This window comes from Aquarana catesbeiana, linkage group LG11, assembly GCF_042186555.1.
Source record: "Aquarana catesbeiana isolate 2022-GZ linkage group LG11, ASM4218655v1, whole genome shotgun sequence".
NCBI lineage: Eukaryota > Metazoa > Chordata > Amphibia > Anura > Ranidae > Aquarana > Aquarana catesbeiana.
In genome coordinates this window covers 55,213,389-55,233,462 of record NC_133334.1, presented here as the reverse complement: position 1 = coordinate 55,233,462, position 20,074 = coordinate 55,213,389, and the positions used below count along the sequence as shown (strand labels likewise).

The following is a 20,074-nucleotide window of genomic DNA, read 5'->3' as shown; positions in this document are numbered from 1 at the left end:
CGATGTCCAAATTCGCATGACAAGTCGCACAACTGTGAATGGTGAACAGCAACTAGTTTGTAAATGTTAAAACACAGATGGGAGTGTCGATTGTTGCTTTAGGCAAGCTGCCAGCAGGCTTCAGCACTTCTTGAAAGCCCCTGCTGACGCCCTTCTAGAAGCTTGCTTAAAGCGGAATTCCACTCGTTTTTGTGTTTATTAGAAGTCAGCAGCTACAAAAAAGTGTGGCTGCTGACCTAAACACACACTCACCTGTTCTACGATCCAGCGATGTGCTCACCCCAGCAGTTTTCACCCTCGGCGGTGCCAGCATCTACTATGGGCACCTGGCTGTGACAGCTTGCGGCTCCACAGCCGGGTGCCGATTGCGCATGCGCGAGCGGCGCTGGGATCTGTAACTGGTCTCGTAGTCCTCTAGGACCTGTCATGTGTCCCAGAAGACTTTGGGAGGGAGGGGGAAGAACCGCTTCCGATCACCTAGGGCAACTGGAACGGAAGTGGGAGTGGGTACCTGTCAAAATAGAGTACCCGCTCCCCCCTCCTCCCCAAAAACTCAGTTTCACAGGATGCCTTAAAGTGGAACTTCCCCTTTTGTGTGGAACAAAATCCGCTTTAACCCCTTGCCTGCCTAGCCAATTCTGACACTTCTCTCCTACATGTAAAAATGATATTTTTTTTGCTAGAAAATTAGTCAGAACCCCCAAACATTATATATGTTTTTTTTAGCAGAGACCCTAGGGAATAAAATGTGGGTCGTTGCAACTTTTTATGTCACACGGTATTTGCGCAGCAATTTTTCAAACGTGTTTTTTGGAAAAAAAAAAAACCCACACTAAAGTAAGCCTGATTTTTTTTTGCATAATGGTAAAGATGATGAACATGTCACGCTTTAAAATTGCGCACACTCATGGAATGGCGCCAAACTTCGGTACTAAAAAATCTCCATAGGCGATGCTTTAAAAAATATTTACAGGTTACCTGTTTAGAGTTAGAGAGGAGGTCTAGTGCTAGAAATATTGCACAATTTTTTTTTATAATTGTTTATTTTACTGTTATCTTTATATTTTAACACTTTCCCTACTTTTTTTTTTGGTCACTCTTTTTCCTATTACAAGGAATGTAAACATCCCTTGAAATAGAAATAGGGCATGACAGGTCCTCCTTACAGCGAGATCTGGAGTCTATAATTCCCCAGATCTCACCTCTAGGCTGAAAAGCCTGACAATAAAAAAAAAAAAAAACACGCACCAAAACACACACAATCTCGGCTTCCCAGCCAAATACACGTCAGTGTTTACATCTGCCGAGGCCCCCTCCGAAGGTCAGAGATAACCGGGACCATCTTGCCAATTCATTCTCCGGCCGGTGGGCAGTTGACATCTGTGATGCTGTTTTGATGGTACACTTTGAAAGAAGCTGGACTCCAGCAGTATGAAGGTGGTGGAGGCCATGTTGGTACACCCAGCACTGCTCAGCGCTAAACCTTTAGGCTTTCAAAATTAAACATCCAAACAGCATCACAGATGTTAATATTCTATATTTATTCATATATATATATACGCTCACTTTATTGCTAAAATTACTCTGAAATTCAAGATGTAGCTGGGTGTAGTAAGATATCCGCTGCCGCCTTCTTCTGATTGCAGGTGTTCTGTCAGATTAGCAAACCTGGTAGCGGTAGAACGCATGCGCAGCCGACAGAACGTCACTTCCGTTACCTAATCTGATGGGTTCGCTATTCTGACAGAACACCCCCTTTGGAAGATTTTCCCTCTATTACTTTTCTGGGGACAACCCAAAATTTGTGATTTTCTTTTACTTTCACTAATAAAGGTAAACAGGACAAATAGAAAAAAGGTAAACAGGGGGACAGGCAGCAATAAAAACTGGCAGGTGTTCTAATCCCTATCCATTCTATCCAAAACTAAAAAAAAATAAAAAGTTTTGCCTTTAGTTATACTGTAACCTGGCCATAAACAGGGTGATCAAAATAAAAAAAAAAAAAAAAAAAAAAAAAAAAAAAAAGGAAGAAGGATTTCTCCATCCACACAATCAAGGTTCAATTCCGACAGCGTGACTCCATAATACACGGATCAGAGGCTTCCAACATTTCCCTTCAACAAAAAAGTCGATCAGGAGCAACCATAATTTGGCCGATCCCTACTGAACCGGCTGAATTTCGATCCATCTATGGCCTGCTTTAGTGTCCAGTCGAAGGGGGCAGTGTGTGATCTTCATGGACAACTGCTGACAGAACAGTCTTATGGAACTGACCGTCCAGTATCAGGAATATCCAGCAAAGAGCATACATAAAAATGCACACTCAGCCGGCCACAGCTTACATGTTTATGTACAGATTGTTCCAAACAAGCACCTGATGTTGCCTATTGCTGATTTACAATTAAACACCCACAACATTGTAGATATACACCGCATTTTAAACAACCAATTCAGGGGACATGAGGAAATACATTAAAAAGAACAATGAAAGGATGTGATGATACAACAGGAAATTAAAGCCAGTCTTGCGCATAAGATAGAAGCTAGAGATTGTACACAAACATTTCATCTGCTGGATGATTTCTTTCTAGATATGTGCAGACATACAGGACTGCCTCACCCATGTAGGGGTGCACCGAATGGGTTTTTTGGTGCCAAACCGATATCGAAAATGAAAAATACACTAGGCCAAAAACCGAAAATGACGGTTTTTAAAAAATATTTTTATACAGGAGATGGTCAGAGACTGGGGACGTGGTACAGGAGAAGGTCAGAGACTGCAGACGTGGTACAGGAGAAGGTCAGAGACTGCAGACGTGGTACAGGAGAAGGTCAGAGACTGCAGACGTGGTACAGGAGAAGGTCAGAGACTGCAGACGTGGTACAGGAGAAGGTCAGAGACTGCAGACGTGGTACAGGAGAAGGTCAGAGACTGCGGACGTGGTACAGGAGAAGGTCAGAGACTGCGGACGTGGTACAGGAGAAGGTCAGAGACTGCAGACGTGGTACAGGAGAAGGTCAGAGACTGCAGACGTGGTACAGGAGAAGGTCAGAGACTGCAGACGTGGTACAGGAGAAGGTCAGAGACTGCAGACGTGGTACAGGAGAAGGTCAGAGACTGCAGACGTGGTACAGGAGAAGGTCAGAGACTGCAGACGTGGTACAGGAGAAGGTCAGAGACTGCAGACGTGGTACAGGAGAAGGTCAGAGACTGCAGACGTGGTACAGGAGAAGGTCAGAGACTGCAGACGTGGTACAGGAGAAGGTCAGAGACTGCAGACGTGGTACAGGAGAAGGTCAGAGACTGCAGACGTGGTACAGGAGAAGGTCAGAGACTGCAGACGTGGTACAGGAGAAGGTCAGAGACTGCAGACGTGGTACAGGAGAAGGTCAGAGACTGCAGACGTGGTACAGGAGAAGGTCAGAGACTGCAGACGTGGTACAGGAGAAGGTCAGAGACTGCAGACGTGGTACAGGAGAAGGTCAGAGACTGCAGACGTGGTACAGGAGAAGGTCAGAGACTGCAGACGTGGTACAGGAGAAGGTCAGAGACTGCAGACGTGGTACAGGAGAAGGTCAGAGACTGCAGACGTGGTACAGGAGAAGGTCAGAGACTGCAGACGTGGTACAGGAGAAGGTCAGAGACTGCAGACGTGGTACAGGAGAAGGTCAGAGACTGCAGACGTGATACAGGAAATGGTCAGAGACTGCAGACGTGATACAGGAAATGGTCAGAGACTGCAGACCTGGTACAGGAAATGGTCAGAGACTGCAGACCTGGTACAGGAGATTAATGCAGCCTCACCAGGTTCCTTTAACTGCAGCCTGCCATTGTCCATCATTTGCAGCCTACCAGTGCCCATCATGCAGTCTGCCTTAGTATGTCAGACAGGATCAGGACAGGGCAGTGTTAGCAAGGCAAAGCCAAGAACAGTGCTCTATCTATGGAGGAAAGCTTTCAGCACACCGCGGTAAGGTGCAGCTTGTCGGTATGATCAGCGGGAGGAGCATTATCAGTGTGCAGCGCTTCACCGAGCGGGCTCACTGTTTCTAACAGCATGTCAAACAACAAGTCCTGCACTCTTAACCCCCGCAGCGCTGCACACTGATAATGATCCTCCCCACTGATCATACCGACAAGCTGTTCCTTAATGCTGTATGCTGACAGCTTTCCTCCATAGATAGAGCACTGTTTTTGCCTTTAGCCGCCTCGTCAAGGAGGGAGGGAGGGAGGGGACTGGACTGGGGCTGGACGGGGATGCTCCAGAACGACACCCCCGTATTGGATGGCACCAGGGGCGGGGCCCCGCCCCATTTTCAGCGCCGTTATCAGTGTGATTTCCTTTTCGGCAAAATGCTGAAAAGGCCATTTTCGTCCGATATATTTCGGCGGCCGAAATTTCAGTGCATCCCTAGACCCCAGTGCTATCCTCATCTAGGAAAAGGAAGGTACCATATTGTTCATGAAAAAGGTGACAAAGCCATTTGACTATTCTTCTAGAAGTTTCTGCTCTACTCTAAGGCCGTCTACGGGTTGCAGGAAAAAAATTTGCTTGATTCCCCCATCAACACTGACCGTATTTGATGTGGGAATCCCTCCTACTGGGCCATGGTCTTCTCCCGCCATCACTGCTGGGAGAAGACAGCGATTATATACTATAGCAGCCGCTAGCGATAATCACAGGTAAAACCGGGCATGCTGGTTGTACCCAAGTTGATCGGTTGATAAACTTGGTACATTCAGCCTGCCCATACATGGTTCGAATCGCAGCCGGTTCCTGCTGAACTGCCTGAGATTTGAACCATGTATGGCCTGCCTAAGGCAACTAACTGCTTCCGGACCGCCCCACGCATGTATACTGCAGCAAGGCGGCCCTTTAGCGCTAAAAATCACATACCTGTATGTGATATTGTTTCCTAAATCAGGGGCGCATGCGCCGGCAGTGACCAGCTCCCGCTGTGATTGGACACAGCAGGAGCCAATCAGCGGGTCCGATGTCCGCTGGGACCTGCCGATCGTTCCCAAAGCAAACAGAACGGCGGTCTGCCTATGTAAACAAGGCAGATCATCATTCTGTGACAGGAGAAGACAGAGATCTTGTGTTTCTGCTAAGCAGGAGCACAGATCTATGTCTTCTTACTGTACAAGCACTCCCCCCCCCCCCCTACAGTTATTAAGAACCCCATAGGGACACATTTAACCCTTTGATTGCCCCTGATGTTAACCCCTTCCCTGCCAGTGTTATTAGTACAGTGACAGTGCAATTTTTTTTTTAGCACTGATCACTGTATTGGTGTCACTGGTCCCCAAAGAAGTGTCAAAAATGCCATTTAGTGTCCAATTTGTCCGTCGCAATCCCGCTGTAAGTCGCTGATTGCTGCCATTACTAAAATAAACAAATAAAAATTCCATAAATATATCCCATAGTTTGTTGACCCAATAACTTTTACGGAGCAGAAGAGGTTAAAGAAAAGGCCTTCCACACAATCCTGCTCAAAAAAAAAAAAAAAAAAAAAATCACCAAAATTAGCTGAGATTCTTTGACTACATAAGCCTCAAGATAACACAAAGGGCAGGTAAAGGAAGTTGTAAAACAGCCAGACAGCCATTTGTAGGAGAAAAAGTTATAGGAGGGAAGGGCATCTTGATATACAAAAAAAAGCTGAAACTGTGAATGGGAACACACAGCAACTTTTAGTGATAAGGTAGAAGCACAAAACATGCAGATAAGGGAGGGGGAAGGAATACAAGAGCATTATGAATGGCAAGGGACTAGACTGAAATGTTAATGGAATCTTGACAAACAAGAAAAAGGCGAACAAAGAAAAAAAACTAAGGTTATAAAAAGGCACTGGGTGGATTAAATGAAAGAACACGTAGCAAATTAAACCTCTAGACAGGAATATAAAATGATAACCTATAGCAAACTATAGTGCCTCATATATCAAATTGGAAGTAGAATATAGCAAGCTGTAAAAATATTTGAGGGGGGGGGGGGGGGTTGAATGGAAGTGAACAGTCACTATTCAGGTTTATGTAGGTTGTGAGAAGGGTAAAGTGAGTGACAATGCTGAGTGTGGGAGCGGAGAACAAATAGTAAAGTCACTGAGGTGTGGCAGAGCAGTTGGAAAGAAATTAAGAGTCGGTGATAAAGTAGTTGTAGGAAAGGATTGTAGGTAAAGAGTGCAGTGTGTTTAAAGATATCACAATCTGAAGGAGTGCAGGGCAGGTAGCAACAAAGATCTCAATCAAATGTGTGCACTTAATGCAGAACTCCTGGTACGGGTAAGATGAACCTTTCACAAAATACAAGGTGTTCTGTGAATGGACAAGGGGAGATGAGGGGCAGATAAAACAGCAAGGTCACTTCCCTGTATGAAAGCTACAGTGACTGAAGCACTAGCTGTACTATCCAGCATATACAGATATATAAAATTCACATTAAATAACTGTGCAGATCACTTCCATCACACCTGCCCAGAGGTAACTTTTTTTATAAATAATAATTAGTATTGTGTGGCTGGAGTTCCACTTTAGGCCTCATGTACACTGCTGCTGGTAAACGGACGTTTAGGAGAAGTTGGGCGTTTTTTTTCAGCTGCTCCTGAACTCTCCTCTATGTTATCTTATCAGTACATGTACACAGGAATGTTTATAGTCATTTCTACGCAGTTGAGTTTAGAGGCTTTTTTTGGAAAGCAAAAAAAAATGAGCTCAGACGCTGAGTTTAGAGGCATTTCAAGCACCAAGTGCGGCTAAACGCGGTAACTCGCGTTTAGCCGAGTTTCGTTTACAGTCGTTTTTCATTTTTGGCTATTTTGAAAAAATAATGTTTTTTTTTTTTTTCAAACGCTTGTAAACGCAAACGAGGCAAAACGTGGGTAAACGTGGCATGTAAACGTGGGTTGCTATCTGTCACATTAAATCGTTCAGGAAAGGTTGTAAAAACATCCGTGTACATCAAGTCTAACAAGACCATGTTGAGGAAGTCACAAGTACATTATTACCTGTTTGCTGACCGTATACAGTAAATATATGGTGGCAAAAGCAGCTCCCCTGTGCAGGATCATGTACCTGTATGTGATCCTGCACTTCTGAGCCTGGGGCATGCATCGCCAGTGAATCGCTCCCACTGCGATTGGACACAGCAGGAGCCAATCATTCAGGAGACAAGCAGAACCGCCGTTCTGTAAGTAGGAAAGGCTGTGATCCTGCTTCTCTGCCATTCCACAGTACAAGCGCCCCCCCCCCCCCCTCCCACCCCAGTTAGTACGCACTCCCTAGGAACACATTTAACCCTTTGATCACCCCTGATGTTAACCCATTCCCTGCCAGTGTCATTAGTACAGTGACAGTGCATATTTTAGCACTGACCACTGTATTGTGTCACTGGTCCCCAAAAAGTGTCACTTCGTGTCAGATTGGTCTGCCGCAAAATTGCAGTCCCGCTGCAAGTCGCTGATCATCGCCATTACTAATAAAAATTCCATAAATCGATCACATAGTGGAGACGCTATAACTTTTGCGCAAACCAATCAATATACGCCATTGGCTCCCGCTGCTGTCAAAGTCAGTGAGCCAATGAGGAAAGAGGGGCGGGGCCAAGCACAGCTCCAGGTCTGAATGGACACAGAGCAGCGGCTCAGCTTGGGTGCCCCCCATAGCAAGCTGTTTGTTGTTGGGGGCACTCAGCAGGAGTGCCGGTGAGGGACCCAAGAAGAGGATCGGGGCTGCTCTCTGCAAAACCACTGCACAGAGCAGATAAGTATAACACATATGTTGTTTTTTTTTTGTTTTTTTGTTTTTTTTAAATAAGACTTTAATATCACATTAAAGGCTATTTCCACACTGAGGTGCTTTACAGGCGCTACAGCGCTAAAAATAGCGCCTGTAAAGAGCCTCTCCTGTGTCTCCAGTGTGAAAGCCCGAGTGCTTTCACACTGGAGTGGTGCGCTGGCAGGACGGTAAAAAAAAAGTCCTGCAAGCAGCATCTTTGCAGCACTGTAGGAGCCCCTACCCACTGAAATCAATGGGGCAGCGCCCCCAAACCGTTTTTAACCCTTTTTCGGTCGCTTGCGGGGGTTAAAAGCGCCCCACTAGCGGCCCTTTACCACCAACACCCACCCGCCCCAGTGTGAAAGTAGCCCAAGGCTCACACTTATGAGATGCGGGAACCAGCGCCATTCCTGTGCAGGTTCCCGCATTGCACCTAAAATTGCCAGCCGTTCAAACTGACATCTGCGAACCAATGTGGGTGTGAATGAAAAGTTATTGACACCCCAGATCGGTTCGCAGCTCGCAGTGCAAACTGTGAAATGGTGCAGGAATCGGATCGCATAGGTGCGATCACCCATGCGATCCGATTCCATTGCACACCAAAAAAAGGGTCCTGTACAATTTTGGTGCGAATGCGATTTCAGCCATACAGTTTGCATGGCTGAATTAGTTTCACACAGACATCACATGTGATCTGCACAGCAATGCAGTGCGAATCAAATGTGATGCCCGTGACTGCACAAGTGTGAACCCAGCCTAAACCAGAAGTCTGGGAAAAACTTGTGCCCAACCTGTGCCCACACTGCACAGGTTAATTGCATAGGGGATTGCAGAGAGGAGATATACTTGCCTAATCTACCAATCCACCCAGCGCAAGACTTGCCCCTGCCCTGCCCCCCCACCCACGGTCTAGTGCAGTGGACTGTTCCTGGTGTTATGCCCATAGAGCAGCCCCGGAACGTGAAGACGGCATGAACAGGCCACCATTGGACATGGGGGGAGGGTGTGCAGTTTTTCAGAGGATCGGCGGATCAGGAGAGTTAAAACTTTCTGCTCACCCCTAGACAAAATGATCTGATAACCCATGGAGTGCGGGCACCACACCACTGCATGGGAAACGTGTTCTTCCTTAACGTAGAACTATTGGCAAAATGTCTTTTTTCATTTTGGATAGAGTAATGGAGAGTTAAATCCCATGCTGGTTTATTTTTTGCCACCTGTGTCCCCGATGGCGAGATTTCCCTTCAGTTCCTGTCCCATAGTCAAAAGAGAAAAGCGCGCAGAAATGCTTGTGAATTAAGGAAATCCCTTGGAGGACCCCCAGATCACCAGAACTAGTGTCTCCATTGGCATTTCCCCTCTATTATTTGTCTGGATACAACTCAAAATGTGGGACTCTCTTTACTTTCAATGTTAAACATGACAAACAGAGAGGTTGAATCTCCCTAGCAGGGGCACAGACAGCAGCCCCTAGCTAAAATGAAAAACAGAAGTTCAAAGACTAGATCTTAAAGGGTAGCACTAGCAGGGGACAGAAGCACAAGCCTTGTACATGACTTTAGCCGGAAGAAGAGCAATGTTTATAGGAAACTTTGCAAAAGCATTTGGAAATCATTCTGCAAGCTCCGATTAGCTTTGTTGAAGATGTTAAAGAACTCTTTAGACCCAGTTTGAGGAGGTTAAACACAGATAAATGGGAGTGCTGACTGTCACAAGCTGCTAAAGGTTGTGCAGAAGCTTACTGAAGCCTGCTAGTAGCCTATTTAAAGTGACAGTCAGCACTCTCAATAAGTTATGTTTTGATCCAAGTCCTCTTTAAATAGTGCTGGCTACTTGGTTCCCAAGAATTGTGGTTAATGAATGAGATATTGGATCCGGTTTCAAAAAAAGCTGAAGAAATAATGATGTACTGTTGGCAACAACATACATGGTGATGTGCAGTGCAGTTGGTTAAGTAGAAAGTAATAGACATAGGCAGTGCAATAAATATGTAAGTGGCTAGAGGAAGCAGCAGAAGACAATACACCTGTCGGTAAACAGAAGAAGAATGAATAATAAAGTAATTAGGCAATATATGAATTGAGTATCTGACACGAAGGTGCAAATATGTAAAATGACACAAGTACTGGAGTATTGCTTAGCAGTACGAGTACATGGGTAGGCCGGGGAAGGTCGTACTGGAGAAATATCAATGACAGGTGTAGAAACAGGTGGTGAAGAGCCCAGTGGAAGACAATACCATCATGTTAGTGGCAAGGTGATCAATATTCATTAGAGCGGAGATAGACAATCTGTGACATCCCAACTGCTGGGGAGCTAAGAGACCCAATACACAATGACAGGACACCATAGTGTTTGTAAAAACACCACACTGATAAATGACACGGAGAGTTAAAAACATCACTTTTAGGAGTGTTTGACCTTTTTTTCGTTCCCCAATGTCAGGCTGGCCACACACACAATTTACCCTTAGATTTAACAAAACCAAATAATATGAAGTCAAATACTATATACTTTCAATTTTTTATGCAATCAGGTAGAGCTGCGCGATTCTGGCAAAAATGAGAATCACGATTTTTTGCTTAGAGTAAAAAGATCACGATTTTCGCAGCGTAAAATCTTTCACATTATACGAAGAAAAAAAAAATTGGGCTAACTTTACTGGTTAGTTTTTTTTTTTTTTAATTCATTAAAGTGTAATTTTTTCCCAAAAAATTGAATTTGAATGACTGCTGCCCAAATACAGTATGACATAAAATATTGCAACAACCACCATTTTATTATCTAGGGTCTCTACTAAAAGAAAAAAAATATATATGTTTGGGAGTTTTAAGTCATTTTCTAGCAAAAAAAAAAATGATTTTAACTTGAAACCAACAAATGTCAGAAAAAGTTGTAGTGTTTAAGTGGTTAAACTTCCCTCATTTTCACACCAAAGTGTATTCCTTTTATCTAAGACCCCTTTCACACTGAGGCGCCCCGGGTGTCAGCGGTAAAGCGGCGCTATTTTTAGTGGCGCTATTCAGCCGCTAGTGAGGCGGTTTCAACCGCCGCCAGCGGCCGAAAAGGGGATAAATCCGTCCGCAAAACGCTGCTGCAGCAGCGCTTTGCCGGCGGTATAGCAGCGCTGCTCCATTGTTTTCAATGGGGAGGAGCGGTGTATTCACCGCTCCAAAGAAGCTGCTGGCAGAACTTTTTGTGACGTCCTGCCAGCGCAGCGCCCCAGTGTGAAAGCACTTGGGCTTTCACACTGGGTTTGCAGCTGAGGCTTTTTTTCAGGCACTATTTTTAGCGCTGTAGCGCCTGAAAAACGCCTCAGTGTGAAAGGGGTCTTAAGGACAATGTTTATACTTCAGTTTCACTGCTAAAGAATGCTGTGATTCTTGGTAGACTGCCCTTTTTTTTCCCCTTTCTTTTAACGGCTGTCGGCTTTAGCAGAGCAGAGAGAATTCTCTACATAGAAAGAATTGGGAAATACTTTTTTCAAAGTGTTTCCCATGCATTAAGGTGAAAAACCTTCTGTGCTGCAGTTGCCCCCAGAGCCCCCTCCCTGTTCCAGCGATGCGGTGCGACTCCAGCTGCTGTCTCGATCCTCATTGGATAGATCGATAGTAGTAGTCAAATGCTGTGACACGGGAGGGGGGTCGGGGCTAAGTCCTGTTGTCTGTGTCAATGAAAACACCAGCGGGACTCGTAAGTGCGCCCACACGGATGCCCCCAGGGAAAGAAGTTCTATGTGGGGGCACCGATAAAGAGGAGGAGCCAGGAGCGTCGCCAGGGCACCCCAGAGGAAGAGGATCGGGGGTGCTCTGTTCAAAACCCTTGCACAGAGCAGGCAAGTATAACATGTTTGTTAGATAAATAAAAAAAACAAATAACCTTTACAATCACTTTAAGGCGTGTTTTTGGTGCTGCTTTTATCCTGCCAGAATAAAGGCATTCAGGAGAGCTAGGCTAACACCCTGTATGCATGAGGCCTAATGGTTGTAGAACAGCCACAAAAAATACATAGCCAAGTGACAATTCTTGCATGCTAGGACTTGCAGCTCCAGAGCCAGTAGGGATCACAATGTCCGAGTGCTTTCACGCAACATTATAGAATTAGACAGCATTCCAAGACCTGTAGTACCAAAGCAACAAGTGACATTTGTATTCCACAGTTACATCTCCACAGCAGCTACCATGACACGTGACTTGCAGTTTTATGGTCCCCACAGAAATATACAGAATGCATGCTGGGTCTACTATTTTTTTTTTTTAACTCAAGATAGCACAAGACAAGCTTGGGATTTGAGTGACACAGTGGGGTTTATTTACTAAAGGCAAATCCACTTTGCACTGGAAGTGCAGTCGCTGTCGATCTGAGGTGAAGCTCTGAAATGAGGGGAAGCTCTGCTGATTTTATCATCCAATCATGTGTAAGCAAAAATGCTGTTTTTTATTTTCCTTGCATGTCCCCCTCAGATCTACAGTGACTTTACTTACAAGTGCACTTGTAGTGCAAAGTGAATTTGCCTTTAGTAAATAACCCCCCCGGTGTATCGTATTAAAATAGACATGCTGGGATTTGTAACGCCACAGCAGATATAGAAGAATGTAGAATACCAGGACACACGCCACTGAAAATAGACACAGCGCGTAGTTAGAGAAGAGTCAATAAAAGAGGATGTAGGTTGTGAAATAAGCTGGTGGTTGGAGGAAGTGGACATGCAATAAATAAGAAAACGGAGGAGCAAACGAACTGGGTAAAAAGTAAATGAAAAGGGCAGCATAGTTCAAGCTAGGAGGTGAAAAGAGAAGAAAGAAAATACTTACAATTACAGGACAGGGAGGAAGAGCAGATGAACTAAACTGCTAGATATCAGAGCAGGGAGGAACATGGAAGATAAGCGATCGAACGTGGGGAAGCCCCATGACGAGTAGTGCCGTGTTTTGTGCATAGTTGGATTGGTCCAGCTTAGACCAATGTAAATATACACATATTAGGGGTGATGTGCTAAAACTGGAGAGTGCACAAACTTGTGCAACTTTGCATAGAAACCAATCAGGTTCCAAGTTTTATTGACAAGCTGAAGTTAGAAGCTGATTGGTTACTATGCACAGTACCAGATTCTGAGTGCTCCAGTTTTAGTAAATCTCCCCCAGTATGTCATAGCTGTGGTACTGCTGTGGAAACGGAGAATCACTGTAATAACTGCTGCCACTAGAGCGATTGTCTTCAGGGTGCTGTGCGGAGTGTGCCTCTGTTTCGTCAGATTAGAGGACCCGTCAGATTTTGTAACGGAAGTGACATTCCGTCGCCGCCATCTTGCTACACCCCACACTCATCCACAGTAAGGATACAGTGAGAAGGCGGCAAGCGGACATCTTGTTATTCATGCATTTCACACTTTTTAACAGTAAGCTGAGTATATATAGTGACATACACGATTTAAAAATCTGTCTGACTGTTTTGATGTTGAATTTTAAAAGCAGCGGTGTTCTGTCAGATCAGCAGGCTCGCCGCTGCTTTTATAATTCAACATCTAAACCAGGGGTCTTCAAACTATGGCCATCCAGTTGTTCAGAAACTAAAATTCCCATCATGCCTAGTCATGTCTGTGAATGTCAGGGTTTTACAATGCCTCATGGGACGCGTAGTTCAACAACAGCTGGAGGGCCGTAGTTTGAGGATCCCTGATCTAAACAGTCAGATGGATTTTTAAAACCTGTATTTCACTATTTAAGCTCAGATTACTGTTAAAGAGAATTGTGAAATGCAAGACTCTGGTGGGTGTAACAAGATGTCCGCTTGCCGCCTTCTCACTGTACCCTTACTGTGGGGACAAGTGCGGGATGTAGAAAGATGGCGCCGACGGAACGTCACTTCCGTTACAAAATCTGACGGGTCACCAAATATGAGGAAACACCTGCTCTGCTGCATAGTAACCACACAGGGCGCTCACATGGCATGGGTGCCATTCACAGAATGCCTTGTATTTCTCTCAAACCATTTCCTGATTGAGCAAAGTGACATCACTGCCACACCTAGTCCAATCATGACTCAGAACAGTGGCAATCACTGTAGAAGTGGATACTACTACAGTTACACGGGTATGACATAAGTATACTCACATCGGTCCAAACTGGAACAATGTAACTATGCAAAAAAATAAAATCCATTCCTGGAATTGAGCTCTAGCCCTGGTACAAACTGTTGTGATTGTCATGAGACTTGAGCGTTCAAAGACGCATGACAAGTTGCGCCCCATTAACTGCAATGGAACCGTTCTAATCTGTGCAACTCAAGTCGATCAGACTTAGAAAAAGGTTCCTGCACTACTTTTGGCAGGACTTGCATTGAGAGCCCTTTCACACTGAGCCGCCCCAGGCGTCGACGGTAAAACTCCGCTATTTTTAGCGGCGCTTTACCGTAATTTTTGCGGCACCATTCGGCCGCTTTTAACCTCCGCTAGCGGCTGAAAAGGGTTAAAACCGTCGGCAAAGCGCTGCTACAGCGGCGCTTCCTATTGATTTCAATGGGCAGGGGTACTTTAGGAGCGGTGAGTTCACCGCTCCAAAGAAGCTGCTGGCAGAACTTTTTCTGACGCCCTGCCAGCGCACCACTCCCTCGGGCTTTCACACTGGAGTGAATGGAGCCGCTGTTTCAGGGCGCTTTGCAGGCGCTATTTTTAAAGCTATAGCGCCTGCAAAGCGCCTCAGTGTGAAAGGGGTCTGACTTCTATTAAAAGAAGCCGTATGCAAGCCGCAGTGAAATCACGCTGGGATGTCGGATTCGATGCTGCGGCAGTGTGAACCGGGGCTTAAAGTATCTGCAAATTCAAGCTATACTAAGCATATAAAAGGGTAATGATTAACCATTATGTTGGCATGGACTTTATGTGAAAAGGAGAAAAAAAAAAAAAAATGACTCATATCCCATTTTTTGTGAATATGATTGGCAGTGTCACATTACTGCCTGGTCTCCTCTTCTTACCCCAGCTCCTAAGGCTGGAGTCTCAGAGATACCGCCATTCTGAAAAATCTGGCTGTGTTGACAGCAATACTCCTTACAGGAGCCGCTGTCCACCTACAGCAAGGGGCGGGTCAGGAGACATGGCTGTAAACTCACATGTGCGTAGAGAATGTGATACATTATCCTGTACATTCATACAGGGGAACCAGGAAGGAAGCTGGACTTCTTTTTGTCGGGACAATTCAGGAAGAAAATTCTGCTGGCAGAATTACCAGGCAATTGAGGAATATTGCAAAATGTATTTCAAGGAAAGTATGATATTAAACCTGCAGCTTTCATGAAATAATACCCGACGATCCTACCATGAAGATCCTTACTCATGCACCTCCTGTTCTGTTACAGGGTAATCCATACTCTGTCCTTTATTATTTTTTTTTTACAGTTGTGCTCCTGTATTGTCACCATCACACAGGCTTTTAGCAAAAAACTACAAGATGCTGCTCTAACACACATTACACAGGCATAGTGTGCGGCTGTCACCATCAGGGAACCCGCCCTGAGCATTACCATGCATCAACGCTGGAGAAGGTGGCGAAAAACAGGCTGCAGAAAATCAGCCGCCCTGAAATGCAACACATGATATAAATACATGAAAAAAAGCATTTTATTTCCAAAAAAAGAATTGCTGTTGTTTACGATACACAGCGTTTTAGCAAACTAAGCATTTCCATCTACTTTATTGGTAGGTGTACCACATCTATTATAGTATAGCATTATAATAAGAACATGCTGGACATTGGCAGACCATGAAATAAACTGGTGGCTCCTGCATGCAAAGTGTAAGATATCTCAGAGTTAAAAGTCCCAGTATACATGGTGGGGGAGTTAGAAGTCCCAGCATACAACATGGCGGAGCTACAAGTCCCAGCATACAAGGTAGGGGCTATGGAGAGAACTATGGGGAAGTTATAAGTCCCAGCATATAAGGTGGGGGGATATGGGAGGAGCTACAAGTCCCAGCATATAAGGTGGGGGGATATGGGAGGAGCTACAAGTCCCAGCATATAAGGTGGGGGGATATGGGAGGAGCTACAAGTCCCAGCATATAAGGTGGGGGGATATGGGAGGAGCTACAAGTCCCAGCATATAAGGTGGGGGGATATGGGAGGAGCTACAAGTCCCAGCATATAAGGTGGGGGGATATGGGAGGAGCTACAAGTCCCAGCATATAAGGTGGGGGGATATGGGAGGAGCTACAAGTCCCAGCATATAAGGTGGGGGGATATGGGAGGAGCTACAAGTCCCAGCATATAAGGTGGGGGGATATGGGAGGAGCTACAAGTCCCAGCATATAAGGTGGGGGGATATGGGAGGAGCTACAAGTCCCAGCATATAAGGTGGGGGGATATGGGAGGAGCTACAAGTCCCAGCATATAAGGTGGGGGGATATGGGAGGAGCTACAAGTCCCAGCATATAAGGAGGGGGGATATGGGAGGAGCTACAAGTCCCAGCATATAAGGTGGGGGGATATGGGAGGAGCTACAAGTCCCAGCATATAAGGTGGGGGGATATGGGAGGAGCTACAAGTCCCAGCATATAAGGTGGGGGGATATGGGAGGAGCTACAAGTCCCAGCATATAAGGTGGGGGGATATGGGAGGAGCTACAAGTCCCAGCATATAAGGTGGGGGGATATGGGAGGAGCTACAAGTCCCAGCATATAAGGTGGGGGGATATGGGAGGAGCTACAAGTCCCAGCATATAAGGTGGGGGGATATGGGAGGAGCTACATGTCCCAGCATACAAGGTGGGGGATATGGGAGGAGCTACATGTCCCAGCATACAAGGTGGGGGATATGGGAGGAGCTACAAGTCCCAGCATACAAGGTGGGGAGCTACAAGTCCCAGCATACAAGGTGGGGAGCTACAAGTCCCAGCATACAGGGGGGGGGAGCTACAAGTCCCAGCATACAGGGGGGGAGCTACAAGTCCCAGCATACAGGGGGGGGAGCTACAAGTCCCAGCATACAGGGGGGGTGGCGGCTTATGGGGGAACTCAGAAATCCCAGTATGCCACGTGGTGGATATGGGGGGGAGCTGGAAGTCCCAGTATGCCAGGTGGGGGATGGGGGGGGGGCTGGAAGTCCCAGTATGCCAGGTGGGGGATAGGGGCTGGAAGTCCCAGTATGCCAGGTGGGGGATGGGGGGGGGGCTGGAAGTCCCAGTATGCCAGGTGGGGGATGGGGGGGGGGGCTGGAAGTCCCAGTATGCCAGGTGGGGGATGGGGGGGGCTGGAAGTCCCAGTATGCCAGGTGGGGGATGGGGGGGGGCTGGAAGTCCCAGTATGCCAGGTGGGGGATGGGGGGGGGGGCTGGAAGTCCCAGTATGCCAGGTGGGGGATGGGGGGCTGGAAGTCCCAGTATGCCAGGTGGGGGATGGGGGGGGGCTGGAAGTCCCAGTATGCCAGGTGGGGGATATGGGGGGGGGGTCTGGAAGTCCATGTATGCCAATGCCAGGTAGGGTTATGGGGGGGGGGGGGGCTGGAAGTCCCAGTATGCCAGGTGGGGGATATGGGGGGGGGGGATCTGGAAGTCCATGTATGCCAATGCCAGGTGGGGTTATGGGGGGGAGCTGCAAGTCCCAGTATGCCAGGTGGGTGATATGGGGGGGGGGGAGATGGAAGTCCCAGTATGCCTGGTGGGGGATGGGGGGGGGGGCTGGAAGTCCCAGTATGCCAGGTGGGGGATATGGGGGGGGGGGGCTGGAAGTCCCAGCATGCCAGGTGGGGGGGGGATATGGAAGTCCCAGCATGCCAGGTGGGGGGGGATATGGAAGTCCCAGCATGCCAGGTGGGGGGGGATATGGAAGTCCCAGCATGCCAGGTGGGGGGGGGGATATGGAAGTCCCAGCATGCCAGGTGAGGGGGATATGGAAGTCCCAGCATGCCAGGTGAGGGGGATATGGGGGAGGAGGATGTGGAGTGACTGGAAGCACAGGGGTGTGCTGGGTGAATGCAGTAAATGAAATGAGAGCGGATGTGGGTGGTGAAGTGACATGAAGCACACGGAAACGTGTCGATGGAGAAATACATGAAATAAGTGAAGTGTGGGGGGGGGGGGGGAGCTCAGCCGTGTTCATGTTATAGACACACACAGAGAGGAGGATAGGAAAGGAGATGGAGGAGGAGAAGGTCGGGTGTGAAGTAGAGGAAAGATGATTGGTTGGAGGGAAGACACACGGAGAGGAATGTTACTGGAAAGGTGAACAACATTCATCATAGTCGTCTCCACTACAGCTACACAATTGTACAGCATGCTGGGACTTGTAGTCCCCCACCTGGCACACCGGTCTTTACAGACACACCTATACGTCACGCTGGGACTTGTAGTGACACAGGATACATTATTATTATTGGTCTCATATCTATCCAGCATGCTGGGATTAGTAGTCCCCCACCTGGCAGAGGACCTCTGTGTCCTCCATATTATAGGTCATGCTGGGTACAGGTTCATATAGACCAACAGGTCACTGCAATACTCATATACTGGGACTTGTAGTCCCTCACCTGGCTCTGGATCATACAGACCACATGGTGTTATTCTGGGTCATACTACAGGATCACATGACCCACCATGTCACCTCTACAAGTAAAGAGCATGCTGGGACTTGTAGTCCCACCTCCTGCACAGGATCATACATCCCCCTGGTTCTATGTCATGCTCACACACATCACCGGCGCCCCCGGGTATTGATTTCTATAGCTACAGGTCATGCTGGGCCTTGTAGTCCCCTGTCATAGAGAGACCAGAGGACAGATATCCGGGGCCCGCTGTACACAATGATGACAGGGAGGTGTCACCGCCGGAGGAGAGGACATGATGGAGGATGATGGAGACATGAGAGAGCCATAGAGATGTATAGAGACAGCCCTTCCCCTCCCCCCGCTCCCGGTTCTCCTCACCTCAGGCCGGCTCTCCTCTCCCCTCACACTGTCACCAGCAGCACTCAGGCCGCGCCGCGCGCTCCCCACACACCCTCAGCCGGCAGCCCGCTTTGCGCCGCGCTCATTGGCCGCCGCTCTCCGACGTCACGGAACAGCTATGTCAGCGCGCCTCGCCATTGGCCGCAACTCCAGCGATGGAAGAAGGGTGGGGGGAGAAGAGACCCGCCCGTCACTGGGGACCGAGCAGGGAAGGCGGCGAGGGATGCCGGGAGAGGGGATGGCGGCACAGAGCCGGGTGGAGGAGAAAGAGAAGGGAGGGGTTCTTGGGTAACGTGACCGGTTGCCATAGAGATCCTAATGAGCATCAGCAGCTAGCCTGAGGGGACTACAAGGAGCAGCATGTCCGGGGGGGCAAGAGTCAGCCAATCACCACAGGAGGCGCACTGCTGAATAAGGGGGGGGGGGAGACTACAAGTCCCAGCATGCCATGTGAGGGGATATTGGGGAACTAGAAGTGCCAGCATTCTGTAATGGGGAGCAGGAAGTCCCAGCATAACAGATGTGAGATATAGAGGGACTAGAAGTCCCAGCATGCCATGTGAAGGGATATGGGGAACTACAAGTCCCAGCATGTTATAATGGAGATCTGTGGAGCAGGAAGTCCCAGCATGCAAAGTTCTCTCCATGCTCAGTGTATTGCAGTAAAATGCACATATTACTATCATGTGATGGGGGGCGCCCCTGATGGAATCCTATGATGGAAGAAGAATGAAGAACGCCATGGCTGAGCTCTCCATAATAGAAATGTAAATTGCTGGGCTGTTGTTTTTCATTGTACAAATGCCGGCGCTACAGCACTAAAAGTAGCGCCTCTCCTGTGTCTCCAGTGGGAAAGTCCCGAGGGCTTTCACACTGGAGCGGTGCGCTTGCAGGACGGTCAAAAAAGTCCTGCAAGCCGCATCTTTGCAGCGCTATAGGAGCAGTGTATTCACCGCTCCTAAAGCGCCCCTTCCCATTGAAAACAATGGGGCAGCGCCGCTGCAGCGGTGTATTCACCGCTCCTAAAGCGCCCCTTCCCATTGAAAACAATGGGGCAGCGCCGCTGCAGCGGTGTATTCACCGCTCCTAAAGCGCCCCTTCCCATTGAAAACAATGGGGCAGCGCCGCTGCAGCGGTGTATTCACCGCTCCTAAAGCGCCCCTTCCCATTGAAAACAATGGGGCAGCGCCGCTGCAGCGGTTTATTCACCGCCCCGTAAAGCGCCCCTACCCATTGAAAACAAGCAGCGGCGCTTTGCGGGCGGCTTTAACCCCTTTTCGCCCGCTAGTGGGGGTTAAAACCGCTAAAAATAGCACCGCTTTACCGCCCCAGTGTGAAAGTAGCCTTATTGATCATTGTG

The 20,074-nt window shown here is 47.6% G+C and overlaps 1 protein-coding gene across 1 annotated transcript in view; it reads right to left on the bottom strand.

The window, feature by feature from the left end:
* FAR1 (fatty acyl-CoA reductase 1) overlaps positions 1-18,858 on the bottom strand; it is a 145,374-nt gene extending 126,516 nt beyond the window's left edge. Inside the window, exon 1 of the mRNA XM_073604440.1 lies at positions 18,694-18,858. The gene's annotated coding sequence lies outside the window, so the exon portion shown is untranslated. The remainder of the gene's footprint in view (positions 1-18,693) is intronic.
* Positions 18,859-20,074: the final 1,216 nt, after the last annotated feature.